The sequence below is a fragment of the Apium graveolens genome, chromosome 8 (genome assembly GCF_009905375.1).
Source record: "Apium graveolens cultivar Ventura chromosome 8, ASM990537v1, whole genome shotgun sequence".
In the NCBI taxonomy this organism is placed as follows: domain Eukaryota; kingdom Viridiplantae; phylum Streptophyta; class Magnoliopsida; order Apiales; family Apiaceae; genus Apium; species Apium graveolens.
The window spans coordinates 64,598,890-64,612,797 of record NC_133654.1 but is presented as its reverse complement, the minus strand read 5'-3'; the positions used below and the strand labels follow the sequence as shown (position 1 = coordinate 64,612,797).

The 13,908-nt window shown below is 35.3% G+C and overlaps 1 non-coding gene across 1 annotated transcript; it reads left to right on the top strand.

The window, feature by feature from the left end:
- The first annotated feature begins 1,167 nt into the window (after nucleotides 1-1,167).
- LOC141681832 (small nucleolar RNA R71) lies at nucleotides 1,168-1,274 on the top strand. Its single transcript, XR_012559255.1, has one exon. It is a non-coding gene; the product is annotated as a small nucleolar RNA R71 (small nucleolar RNA).
- The last annotated feature ends 12,634 nt before the right edge of the window (nucleotides 1,275-13,908 follow it).

The window sequence follows — 13,908 nt, the reverse complement described above, 5'->3', positions numbered from 1 at the left end:
TTCAGTTTTGGTGGTAACTTTTGCTGCAGAACAGCGCTGCATTCTTCCGTGAGAGCAACGGTTTCAAGGTCATCCAGTTTCACCTTCCTTGAAAGAATAGTCTTCATAAACTTCGCATAACTAGGCATTTGTTCCAGAGCCTCAGCGAAAGGTATATTGATGTGATGTTTCTTGAACACCTCCAGAAACTTCCCGAACTGTCTATCCAGCTTTTGTTGCTGCAATCTCTTAGGAAAAGGTGGTGGAGGATAGAGCTGTTTCTCCCCTGTATTAGCCTCAGGCAGAGTGTGTTCAACAGTAGTCTTCCTTGGTTCCGCCGCTTTCTCCTTTTTCTTAGATTCTTCTTCTCTAATTTCAGCTTCTACTTCTTTTGCCTTTTCAGCCTCAGCTACTTTTCCAGACCTTAAGGTAATAGCCTTGACTTGCTCTTTAGCTTCCTTCCTGCCTGGTACTTCCGTGTCACTGGGAAGAGTGCCAGGTTGACGATTGAGCACTGCATTGGCTAATTGACCGATTTGATTTTCCAAGGTCTTGATAGAAACTGCCTGACTCTTGCACAACAGCTTAAGTTCCTCAAAATCAGCACTAGTAGGTGCAGCTGCACTTCCCTGTTGAGGATATGATTGCCTTGTAGCATACTGCTGTGGTTGCTGGAATCCAGGTGGGTTAAACTGTTTACTCACTCCTTGCTGATATGGTGGCTGAATAGCATTCTGATTATTCCCCCAGCTGAAATTTGGATGATTTTTGTTATTAGGATGATAGGTCGCTGGCACAGGCTGCTGTTGTCGCTGATAATTATTCACATACTGAACAGATTCGTTGACAAGAGAACACTGATCCGTAGCATGAGAACCTGCACAAAGCTCACAAACCATAGCTATTTGATTAACTCCATACGTAGCCAGAGAATCAACCTTCATTGATAGCGCTTGGAGCTGGGCTGCAATAGCGGTGGCTGCATCAACTTCCAGAATACCTGCGACCTTGCCTGACGTCATCCTCTGAGTTGGGTTTTGATGCTCATTTGCAGCCATCGTCTCTATAAGATTATACGCCTCAGTATAGCTTTTAGCCCATAAGGCTCCTCCAGCTGCTGCATCGAGCATGGGCCGAGATTGGGCCCTCAAACCATTATAAAAACCAGTGATCACCATCCAATCCGGCATTCCATGATGTGAACATTTTCTCAACATTTCCTTGTAGCGTTCCCAAGCCTCGCACATAGATTCTGTAGGTTGCTGCGCAAACTGAGTAAGAGCACTCCTCATAGCAGCAGTCTTTGCCATTGGATAAAACTTCACCAGAAACTTTTGCGCAAGATCTTGCCACGTAGTGATGGACCCAGCTGGTTCAGAATGTAACCAGTCTTTAGCCTTATCCCTCAGTGAGAATGGGAAAAGCCTCAACTTGATAGCCTCATCAGTCACGCCATTATACTTAAAAGTGCTGCAGATCTCGACAAAATTCCTTATGTGCATGTTGGGGTCTTCAGTTGCTGCTCCTCCAAAAGAAACAGAATTCTGCACCATCTGAATAGTGCCCGGCTTGATTTCAAAGGTGTTAGCTTGAATAGCCGGATGAAGGATGCTTGACTGAATATCATCAATTTTAGGCCGAGAAAAATCCATAAGAGCTGGATCAGCTTGAACAATACGATCTCCCATGTTTACTGGTTCTTTCTGCTCAGTTCCTGAATCCGAATCCTCAAAATCTAACTTCTCCGGAATATCAAGAACTTCGTCTGTCTCCTCAGCTGTATCTAAAGTCCTCTTGCGAGCACGAGAACGAGTTTGCATAAACGCTTGCTAAAGTACCTGAAACACAACCAAAAAGAGTAAGTAACTACTACGTCCTAATCACTGAGTCCTAATGACCAATGATGGTAAGTACATAAACTAAACAAATACGCCGAGTCCCCGGCAGCGGCGCCAAAAACTTGTTAGGGCGAAAACACGCACTAATATTCACGCAAGTATACGCGTTCGCAAGTAATATAGAATACTTTCGAGTTCGTTCCCTCAGAGACTCAAACTAAATTATTGTCTAATTAAACTCACTCACCAATGTATGATTACTTCTCAATGTTAAGATAATAACACTTAAAATTGTTGATTAAATATTAACTATAATTAACTACTCAATTAACCACTTAACTAACACTTCAATTTATAAATAATAAAACACTCATGAGATCACAACTTCATTATTACTTCCTTCTATAGCCATTGTTATTCCCTTTAGCATGTGACAGTGATGATATTAATCGAATAACACAAAACTGATAAAAGCCAACTTTCATTGTACTAATACCATTCTACCAAGCATCCACAATTCAGATAGAAGTTGAATAGTCATCAATTATGTTGAGTTCCTATATGTCTACAGAAATTGACAACACAACGATTTAAGCACAAGTTATCCCTTTTGATTACATAGGGCAAATAAAACTGTTAGAGTTACCCACTAATCATGCTCAACGTACATGAACCTATGCTAGCATGGCAAGTTCTAAATCTCAAGATCCACCGTCGCTTCACAAGAGATTAACACCCTATCTTATATGTTCGCGACGCACATAAGACGAATACGCACAACCAATACTAGATATCATGCAATCATCACACACTAAAGTATTAAACAATTAACTAAAGAATTCCATAATAAATCCGTTGCAACCCCATGATCACGATTAGCCCATAATAGAACTTATCGCCATCATGGGTTCATATGAAATCATGACAAACAAACACACGAAAATAATAACTAAACTAATTATATTAAAACAGAGTACGTCACAAGAGTAAATAAGTCAAAGCAAGAAAACTAGCATCCAACGTTACAACGAAACAAGAATCACAAGAATATATGCTTCCTCTTCGTTGCGGTGTGCTAAATCGGTCTTCTTCCTTATCTCCTTCGCTTCTTGCGTAAAACACAATCTAAAACATAATCCCCCTTGATACTCTCTGTGAAAACGTCTCAAATCTACCTATATAATAGTCCCATAAAACTCAGATTACATAGAAGTTGGAAGCCAAACAGAAGTAGAAGTCTAAAATAATTTATCTTTTTCCCCGACCCTGCGCGGCCGCTCAGCATAGCTGCGCGGGCACGCAGGTTGCTGCGCGCTGAGCGGCCGCGCAGGCCTCTACTGGAAAAAATCCAGGTTTGCTCCGTTTCTTCGCCGTAATCTGCCCATTCCTTTCCTCTCGCAATGGTGAACACATGCCAAGGCTTATTCTTGATGATTCCTCCCCCGAAATGCAACTAATACCCTGAAATGCATAAACACTAGAAAAACGCATCAAATACACAAAATACTTGATTTCAAGACACCAATTTAAGCCATTTTAAGACGTTCTAAGTGGTATAAAATGCCACTTATCAGCATCTAGCTGCTGAAATTGGGGATTCGTCCCTTGAGGAGCCGGGGGATGCGTCCCTCTTAGCTGAGCCTTAGTTGCCCCTACCAGGGTTCCTCCTTGGGTCGAGGCATAGGTTGAGTGCGGTGGTACTCTACCACTGATGTGATTCTTCGCGATGGGACATGAGTGTCTGTTCCACTATTATTTCTGCTCCGTGTGTTCACTATGGTTATTGTAGTCTTCCCACAGACGACGCCAAATGTTATGGAATAAAAACTAGAGTGTGTTAGTAATTTATGCTAGGGTTTGTGAGTTATGAGCTTTAATGGCTGCTCTCGCATTTGAGACTATCGCCACTTGCAAGACACCTACATATCTCTATATTGTAGAGAATCAAGCCAAAAAACCTAGTTCTAAGTTGAGAGTAGAGCCCTTTATATAGAGGTGAGTCCAGGGTTAGACTTGTATTGGGAGACTTGATGGACAAGTCTCTAACTTAGATGGCGATTAGGAGTCCGTCAACGGAAGGAACTCCAGAACCTTCTATGTAGGACTTTGAGTCCATTTAGGACACATGTCTCTACTCTTCCAGTCGTATTAGGCTTAGTCCATGAACAACTTGTGTTCGTGGACCTTGATGACCTCTGCTGGTGGTGTAACGCCCTCCAAATCGGGGGCCTAGATCTGGGGGTTACTTGTTAATCACTAAATTAATACAACCTGTATAGTAATTATGCAAACATATATCTAACCTTATTTATTCTATCCAGAATCTTTTCAGGTTAAGGTATGAAAATAAGAACAACACACTAACTTTATTACAAACCAAATTTATAATCTCATAGAACTCTCTTTATTACAAACCATTATCTAAACAAGTTTTAACTAAATTCATTTTATTCAAACTCACACCACATCTATCTACACAACACCTGCTCAGGTAACTCGAAGCTCTCATCCTGAATCGGGATCAACACTTTTGGAATTAGAGGATCCCGCTGCTTGACTCATTTTTTTACCATGCGAGTCCGGATATGTTTCATTTTCCTTCTTAATTGAAAACAATAAGGTGAATAACAAAAAAAGGGGTGAGCCAAAATTTGCTCAACAAGTCCACAATATATAAACAGTATTATAGTAAAGCTAAATAAACCGCTAATCTGGTTATATCTATGAAGATATAACCTTGCAAGAAAAGAACGAAGGCCACTATCGGCGAGTAACAATAAACTAGACTGGACACAAGTTCACACCTATATCCTGCTGATCAGTCAGGATACAGTGCAGATCCATACCTCAATGTATAGATCTATTCGGGTACCCAGACTCTACGACCCACCACAAGGATCCGGTTAATTTTCGGTCCTTAGGATCAAGTGTATACCTGATCCTAATAATCACCATCCAGTTCACAGATGAGCAACCGGAATAATCGGTATGCTTTGATGTATCCCAACATCGGAATATATCAGGATATATATATATAACCTATTGAAATATGAATAGAGTATTCAAGAAATCAAGAGAAATCAGGAATCAAAATGAAATATGAACGAAGGAATAATAAGTGTGTGTCGGTATATGGGAACATGAATTATCAGTGTTTAACTGCGATGAGAATCTGAATAAGAGAAAACAATTCACTATTTTGAATTTAGAATAGGGGAAAAACTTGCATGTCACGCAACTTACTGTAAATATATCATCGTTCTCTAACACTGACTTGGTCCGCCTTGTTGGCTTCATCTCTATCAAAGAAAGATGCTTATTTAGTCAACTCGTATCTCAATCGCATCTCAAACCGACTTCACAAAGCCCATATCGTCTACCCGTACGTATACAATTGACTCGCATAATAATTACTAACAAATAAGACTCGATTAACCACATAATTCATATAGCACATAAGTCACATATTCATTCTAGGCTTGAAAATAATATTTAGAATCGAAATCGACTCGCTATTCGCATTACTGAACAATATCTAGCTCGTTTCCTAATTTTCAGAATTTATTGGACTCGTCTCTAAAAATAAGAGGGTCTGTAATTAAATAAATATCTAAAGCCGGCTTGTTTCCAGAAGAAATTAAGGTTTGAAACTATTTTTAATGAAAACAGATCATTTTACCGAGTCAAAAGACTTTCGTTTCGCTTAAATCGGACAAACGATTTAATTATTTTTCAATAAATAGGTATAAATTAATTTATTATTCAAAATAATTAATTATGCAAAATAATTGAACATCAAAAATATTTTTAAATAATTATTTAGGAAAAATCAAAATTAAATATGATTTTTACATAATTTTTGGAATTAAAATGAATTTATTATGATTTATTAAAAATAATTTTATTAATTATCAAAATAATTAATTATTTTGAAATAATTAATAAATAATTACTAAATGATTAAATAAATAAATAAATTCGAATTTTAGAAAATATTTCAGAATTATTTATAAAATAAATCAATTAATTAAATAATTAGTTAATCAATTTATAAAATAAATAAAACTGATTTTTTTTATAATTTATAAAAAAAATCCAGAAACAATTGTCAGAAAATGAGATTCTGACAAAACAGATCAAAACCGGGTTGCAAAACGGGTTGCAACTGGGTTATGAAGAACAAAACGGGTCGGTGATGGACCCGGAATCCGGTGAGGATTCCGGCCACCATCCTGTTTTCTGGCTACCCTAATTCAACTAATCCAGGCCTCGTTTGTTCACTTTTTCAGGGGGTTTTCATTCAGCATCAACCCAAGACCACAACCCCCTGATTTATGTCCATCGACGATCATCAAGTCGACTTCTCCGGCCAAAAACCCGAAGAACTCCGACCACCATATATCATATCCGACGAGCTCGATTTTAAGCCTAAACACGAACCTTTTGTACAAAGTTTTACATGGAATCGATTGTAAATTCAGTTCTAAACATTAATCAAGCATCAAATCAGTCACATAACCCCTGTATCAATTTCACGACCAAAACCGACTTAAAATCCGGCCAAAAACCGATATGTCTAAATCGTACACCAAAATTCATGTTCTATATATCAAAATATAGCTTATAACACGTATAATCAAAGCCATATATTCAATCATATCTTAGACATCTCTAAAATAAAAAATGAATAAATATAAAATCACATAAACCCTAGATATCGAATTAACAGTTCAAACAATCGTTTGATGATATAATTAGCTCAAATCGATTGTAAACAACTCTACAAAGCTATTCTAATCATCAATTTCATCACATAACCCCGGAATTAAAAAGTACCAATTCGAACATAAAACCTACAATTTAAAATTGAAAAATAACAGATTAAAACATGAAATTGATACCAGAAATCGAAAGAACAGATCGAGAGGATCAATTTGAGTACTCACATCGACCGATTTGGTGCTCGGAAGTGCTCAAAATCACGAATTGATTCTTGACCCGAAATCCGACCCGACCCTGTTCTTCAGAGAAACTTTCGATTTTTTTTTCTGATTTTTAATTTTTAATTATTAATTATAAATAATTAAATAAAAATTAGGCTATTTATAGTAGTAAAAATAATACTTCTAATTAAAATTAAGGCCCTAATTATACATCTAATAAAACTAATTGGCCCCTAATTTTATAATTTTTGAGTATTAATTTATAGTTTTTAAATATTTAATATATACAATATGTATGCCAAAAATTCCCAAAATTTGTGAATAATTCAAAAATACAAAGAAATGGTATAATTGAAAGTCCCGTAATTTTATAAAACTAAAAATGTGATTTTTGTGGGGTTTTTGACACCCGAAGGGGCCCGAAAAAGTCATTTTTCACAAAACGAGAAAATTTATAAAATATCTAGATGTTCAGAATAACGCGATGGTACAAGCCATTCTAGGAAAAATAAGGCCAATTATTTTATTCAAAATATTAGCTATTAAAATAAAATTCAAGTTGTACAACTTTTAATATGAAAGCTTTTAACACGAAACAAAATACCTAATAAATACCCGAAAAATATTCTGACGATATGGAACACACGTAGCACATAGCAATTAGGGTTTTATGACTAAATACCTATAATAAAACACATAACTCATTATTATTATAATATAATATAAGCGTAATTTCCAGTCGTTACAGATGGTCCTTGTCTACATGGGCCGTCTTGAGTCTGCTACGAGTTCAGATCAGACAGGTCTGTACTGAAGTTCAGACAAGAGGCCCAAGTATAATTAATGTGAGGGAAATTCTCATTGGTGCCCTTGTGAAATTGGCTTTTCCATATGGTGCCATTTCATGTTTTGGTCTTCCGAACAGCACCCTCAAATTAACTGATTAAGCTAATTACGCCATTCCGTTAGTGGAAACGTTATTTAAACGTTTAATCCATATATTTTATTATTTTTAATCCACTTTTTAATCTTAAAACCATAATTATATTAAAATAAAAAACTAAACAAAAGGTAAATGAAACGATGGACCGGGTATTCTAAGCATACAGGTTCAATTAGAGGCTGAGCTAGGGTTCGAGTGGAAAGAGGAGAAAGAGGGAAAAAGAGGACCATCACAATCATTCCATCTAATTGAAACTACAGGTATGTTTTCAATTCAATTGTATGAATGTGTACAAAGAATAGTATCATCAGTCCATCATTTTTTGAAGCGTATGTATAAATATAATCGTATATATGTGTATGTAAGCATATAAATCTACATGAAAAGTATGTTACTTGTTCGTATGTATGTTCATCTGTGTTTATTCATATTCATGTTCATATTGTGAGTGTGTATTTAATTTACAGAATGGGTGATGATACTAGGGTTTTGAGATTTAATTGGAGAAATCTTAAGTTGGTGGATATTAATGTAGATGTAGAGAGATCTAATTTACCTAATATTGTCGTTGAGTATGAGGATGAAGCAAAAAGATTAGGAATGAAGTTGGATTATCATTTTCCAGTCTTTACTTATGTGTGGAAAATGGACCATCAAAAACTGATAACTGATAAAGATTTGCTCCTAATGTATGAAAGAATCTCTGATAAGATCATTATAGTTTGGGTTGGAATCGTGATGAAACCTGATCCCTTATATAAGTTAGTGTTGAACTATAGAAGAAGGGCTAAAAATATGAGCAAAGAGGGTGATTCGGGTCATCTTGATGATCTTCCATCCCTTGATGATCTTGAAGATACCTCGGTGCCTGATGATGAACCCACCTAATTCAAAACAAAAAAACCCAGCAAGGAAAACCCCCCCAAAAAAGTACCTAAATCCAAGCCTAAACCAGCTCAAACCAAACTACCACCACCACCTATTTCTCCCAAAACAGCTTTTCAAGCATTTAAGCCCAGAAGAAGCCCTAGATTTTCCCCTGTTTTGACAGTAGAGGTTCAAAATTCAACACTTCCTGAGCAGTCATTGTTTGCTAAAAAAAACCAAAGACCATAACCAGAAGGAAAGGATTATCAACAACAGGGGAAGTGTTAAGTGCAGTTGAAATTCCTACTGATGATGTTGAATCTATATTTGAAGAAGGGCAAAGTAGTAAAGGTAGAAAGAGTGTCAAAAGAATGGTAAAGTTCGATGAAAAAAATATTCCTCATGATAATGTTGAAACTACAGATAATGAAGATGAATGCTGGTTTTTCTGATGAGGAAGATAATACTTGGGTACTTAAAGTGAAGGACAACTGGAAAGCTGATGAATGGTAGGATTTTTTTGATGATGACAATGATGAGAATTACTACCAGAGACTATACAAAAATGGAGAAATCTATGAAAACACAGAAATTAGGAAGATTATTTTGAAGCCATGGATGATTTTTATGGATATGAAACACTTCAAGGACACATTGAGAGACTACTGCATCCAAGAAGGATTTGCAATCACAATCATCAAAGCTGATAATGGGAGGTACACAACTACATGTTTGGCAGCATGTTGTAAATGGAGAATACATGCTAGCAAGCTTGCAGATGGAATCATTTGGGCTATAAAGAAGATAGGCCCTTCTACTCACAGTTGTAGGGGTTTGGAAACATATAACCCCATATGCAATGTTAAATGGGCAGCTGATAAATTGATGGAGGACATCAGGGCTAATCCAGACATCCCAGGTTAGGCACTGAATGAGCTTCTTTTTCAGAGATATGCTGTGTATATGAAACAATCCTCCTTGTACACAATGAAGAAGTTTGCAGTTAAGAAGTTATTTAATGGCCATGATGAATCATATGGACACATGCCAGGATATGTGAAGATCATATGCGCAACAAATCCTGATTCCAAATATGTGCAATGACTCCAACACAAGCAAATTTGTGGAGAGCTTCAATTCCACACTTGGCATTGACAGATGTAGGCCAATTCTGACTTTGCTTGAAGGTAACTTTCTATACATTCGCATACATATTCTGAATTCATGCACTTATGCATACATACATATACTCATTAGCATAGATATGCTGTAAATAGGAATTAGGAGAGTGTGCATGGTCAGAATTGCTTCAAGACATGAAAATGCACTTACATGAAATGATGATGACCTCTGCCCAAAAATCATGAAGCTTGTTAAAAATATTGGGAAGGATACAATCAGCTGCAAGGCTTATATGTCCAGTCCTGGAGAGTATGAAATTCATGAGGGTAAATCCCAATTCCCCTTGTCCTTAAATAACAAAGTTTGTACTTGTGTGGCTTGGCAGATATCTGGTATCCGTTGTAAGCATGCAATTAGGGCAATGCTTCATGCTAAAATTGATCCCCAAAAGGTTGTGAGTTCATGGTATTATGTTAGGACATACAAACAGACTTATAATTTCATGATAAGTCCTGTTCCCGACCAAGACCAATGGCCTCAACATGATGATGACCCTATTATTATGCCTCCAACTGTGAAGAGGGGGTAGGAAAACCATGTAGGAATAGGTAAAAGGGAAGAATGAGAAGATCAGAAAGGTAAAGGAGCTAAAACTGTGAAATGTAAAAAGTTTGAATGTTTTGAACATAATTCTAGGACATGTAAAGGAGGCTTGACTGGGAAACAAATGAAGGAAATGAAGGCCAGTGGTGTATATGTGGTAATCAGACATCCTAGGAAAAAGGATCAATCAAATGCGGCCAAGACAGCAAGAGCAGCAGCCAATGCAGGAGCTTCACAAGCATCCATCAACATGTCACAGGGGCCAACATCCCAATCTCAACCATGATCCATCTATTTCACATTAGCAATCTCTCTATCATGAGCTTCTGATCTTTTGAAACATTATGATGATATTTTTGGACTAGATTTGCTGGCTTAGACCATCTTCTTTATTATCTTTTGATCATTCTGTTTCACTTATGTATGATAATATTGCAGTTGCTCAAATTGATGAAAATTATGTGTTTATCACATTTTTGTTGTTTCTTAACGTTTACTAACGTTTTCCCTAACATAATGTCATTATTAGCTTAATCAGTTAATTTGAGGGTGTCGTTCGGAAGAACAAAACATGAAATGATACCATATGAAAAAGTCAATTGTAGAAGTGCACCAATGAAAATTTCCCTTAATGTGACATTTAATGTGTATTTAGGATGTATTTTATATCCATACCAATATCGATCAAGAAAAATATATAAAAATTAAATCCGATTTCAAAAATTGAATTAACGTAACTTGTACATAATTAACCGGGAATTAATAATTAAAATCGGGGATTTCTATATTTATGCTAAAAATTAATAATTTTAATATTTTTCTCTATAATTATATAAGTCAAATGCATACCATCGTTTATGGTTCCATGGACCTGCAAATATCACCAAACATTTGAAAGAAATCATTGAGGGAAGAAGGTAACCATATATAGATTAGTCAGATATATATATAATTTTTAATTAGATTTCTACAGGAATATTTGTATATACCACTAATCATTTGACATACAATTGGATATTGACTTTTCTTAATGCGTACAATACAAATACAATATGTCAATATCATGATTTGGAGATTAGGATTAAAAATAAAAGGATCATGTTAAAGCACATTAGATACACATCTACCATGTGGGATGGGTTTGACAATGGCAGTCCAAATCTGAAATTGATCCCGACTACGTGTCAATATTCTAAATAAATTAAACAATATAATTATGCACGTTGAAACTTAAAATTCACAAAATTTAAAGTTTAACCTGAAGCTACCCCATATTTGATACCCAAATGGCTCATTAAATACATTTAGCACCCTGTTTGGTATTATCATTACTTCGTCCGTTTCATTTATTTTTTGACATAAATTTATCAAAAATGATAAAAAAAATTAACAATATAAAAATCAAATACATCAACTATTTTCTTCTATCACATTCACTTTATTTATTAAATATTGATTGATCCCCCTGTTTTTGCCCCTTCGCGGGAGTTTGAGGTCCTCCCACTTTCCTCATCTTTATACTTTTTTTAATTAAATTACATTTTTTCTTTCTCTCTCATTCCATTCAGTTACCAAAAATAATGTTATCATTATATGTTTTTTGTCCTCCATGTCCAAATCATTTGCATACAAACGGCTGGGACTGGAGTATACACAATTTTATGTGATGTGTCTATGTAGAGCTGTTCAAAAAATTGGAAACCCGAAATCCGATCCGGAAAAAATCCCAAAAAACCCGATCTGGAAAAAAGTCTGGCTTGGTTCGGCCCGGTCCACGGGCCTTAAGTGGGCCTCCTTTTCTCGAAACTCCGGCCCGGCCCGAAACCCGAAAAACCCGGATCTAAAAAACCCCGAATAAAAACCCGGACTTTTTGAAAAGTCCGATTAAAAAAATGATTTTTTATATAAAATTTGAAAATATACAATAATTTTTATGATTTTAAAATATTATATTATATTATTAAAATTAATTAAGGTATATATGATTATTTATATATTATACTAAAAAATAATTATTTATTTCGGTGTCTAAACTACTCTATATGATATATCAAGATATTATTTTTCCCGCTATTTAAACTACTCATAATTCGAGTTATAATATATTAAAATATTTTTTTAATATATAAATAAAAAAAACCTGGATAAAGTTCGGTTCGGCTCGATCCGGCCCGGCCCGCGGGCCTAAAACGGGCCTTATATTTCTTAGGAAGCCCCACCTGACCCAATTTTTAAAAAACCCTGGCTCGATCTATTTTTAAAAAACCTGGATTTTTTAAAGCGCGGATGAAACTCGGCCCGACGGATTTTTTGTGCATCTTAATGTCTATGGCATATACTAATAAATCAAGTTGTAAATTTTTTAATCCATCTCTTTTCAATTATTATGACTTATTAAAAAATTATTGATAGGTATTTACCATCCTACACTAGACTCACCTAAATATGTACCTGTTTGAAAAATTTTAAATTAAACAATTTATTATTTAAAATATATAAGTGGTTTAAAAATGATAAGTAGATGTATATTTATAGGTAATATAAGTGTTTTAATAATTTACTTGTAAATCAGAATTTTTTTACTTAAATGAACTAAAATAAATAGTTTTAAATATAATTATCTTGATCCGTAAATTTTAGATTAGATTAACATTTAAAAATATATATTTTCTAATTAAAAAATAAAAAATTAATATAAATTAAAAAAAAATACGCCGCTCCTAACATTTAACTTATCAACTTATAAATTATAAATTCAACTTATAAATAAGATCCACAAACACTCGTCAGTAATCACTTATACCTTCTAAATTAATAAGCCCTTATAAGGAGTTGCCGAATAGGCCCTGCACTCTGAAAAGTGTAAACTATGTTTCCTCTTTTATGATATTTTAAATTGATTTTCTTGAAAGTTGAAAATGATAAATTTTGCCGGCAGCACTGCCATTTTCGCTAATTACATTTTACAGGCTGCAACAAACAATACAATACATATGGATAGATAACTGATAAGTACACGTTAATTAAATATTTTGATATAAGCCAAGTCGATTTCTTGATCGGTTGACTATTAAAATTAATTACTAGAGTACCAACTTAGCTAACTGCTAACTCCAATGAGTTATATATTATTTCTATTAAATCATTCTTCTCAACTGGAGCACATTATTGATATATGCATACTCTGCATCTGAGACAAACATTTTTGCCTATGGAGCTACCGTTTACCATAGTTGAATAAGACCCAGGTGCGCTGCACATAATAAGATTACTAGACATTGTATGTATCTAAGTGTTGAGAATGGGCCCAATGCGGCTCACTGAATGAAGGCCCATCAACCGATTTAGTCATTGGGCCGAACGTCCATTAGGTCCTTAAGCCGAAGGCCCACGAAGACCCTCATGCTGAGACCCATTTTCTCCCTGAACGTGGGAATACAGAAGGTACATAACGCCCCTTTTCACTCCCTGTTTAATGATATTTAACGGACGAGCAATCATGGCAGAATTGGGTATAAAACCCCTTGTGAAGTAACACAAAACACACACAATTCTCACACTCTACTTTTCTTGTATTCTTTACCCACCTCTACAACAAGATTCTTATTCTCAC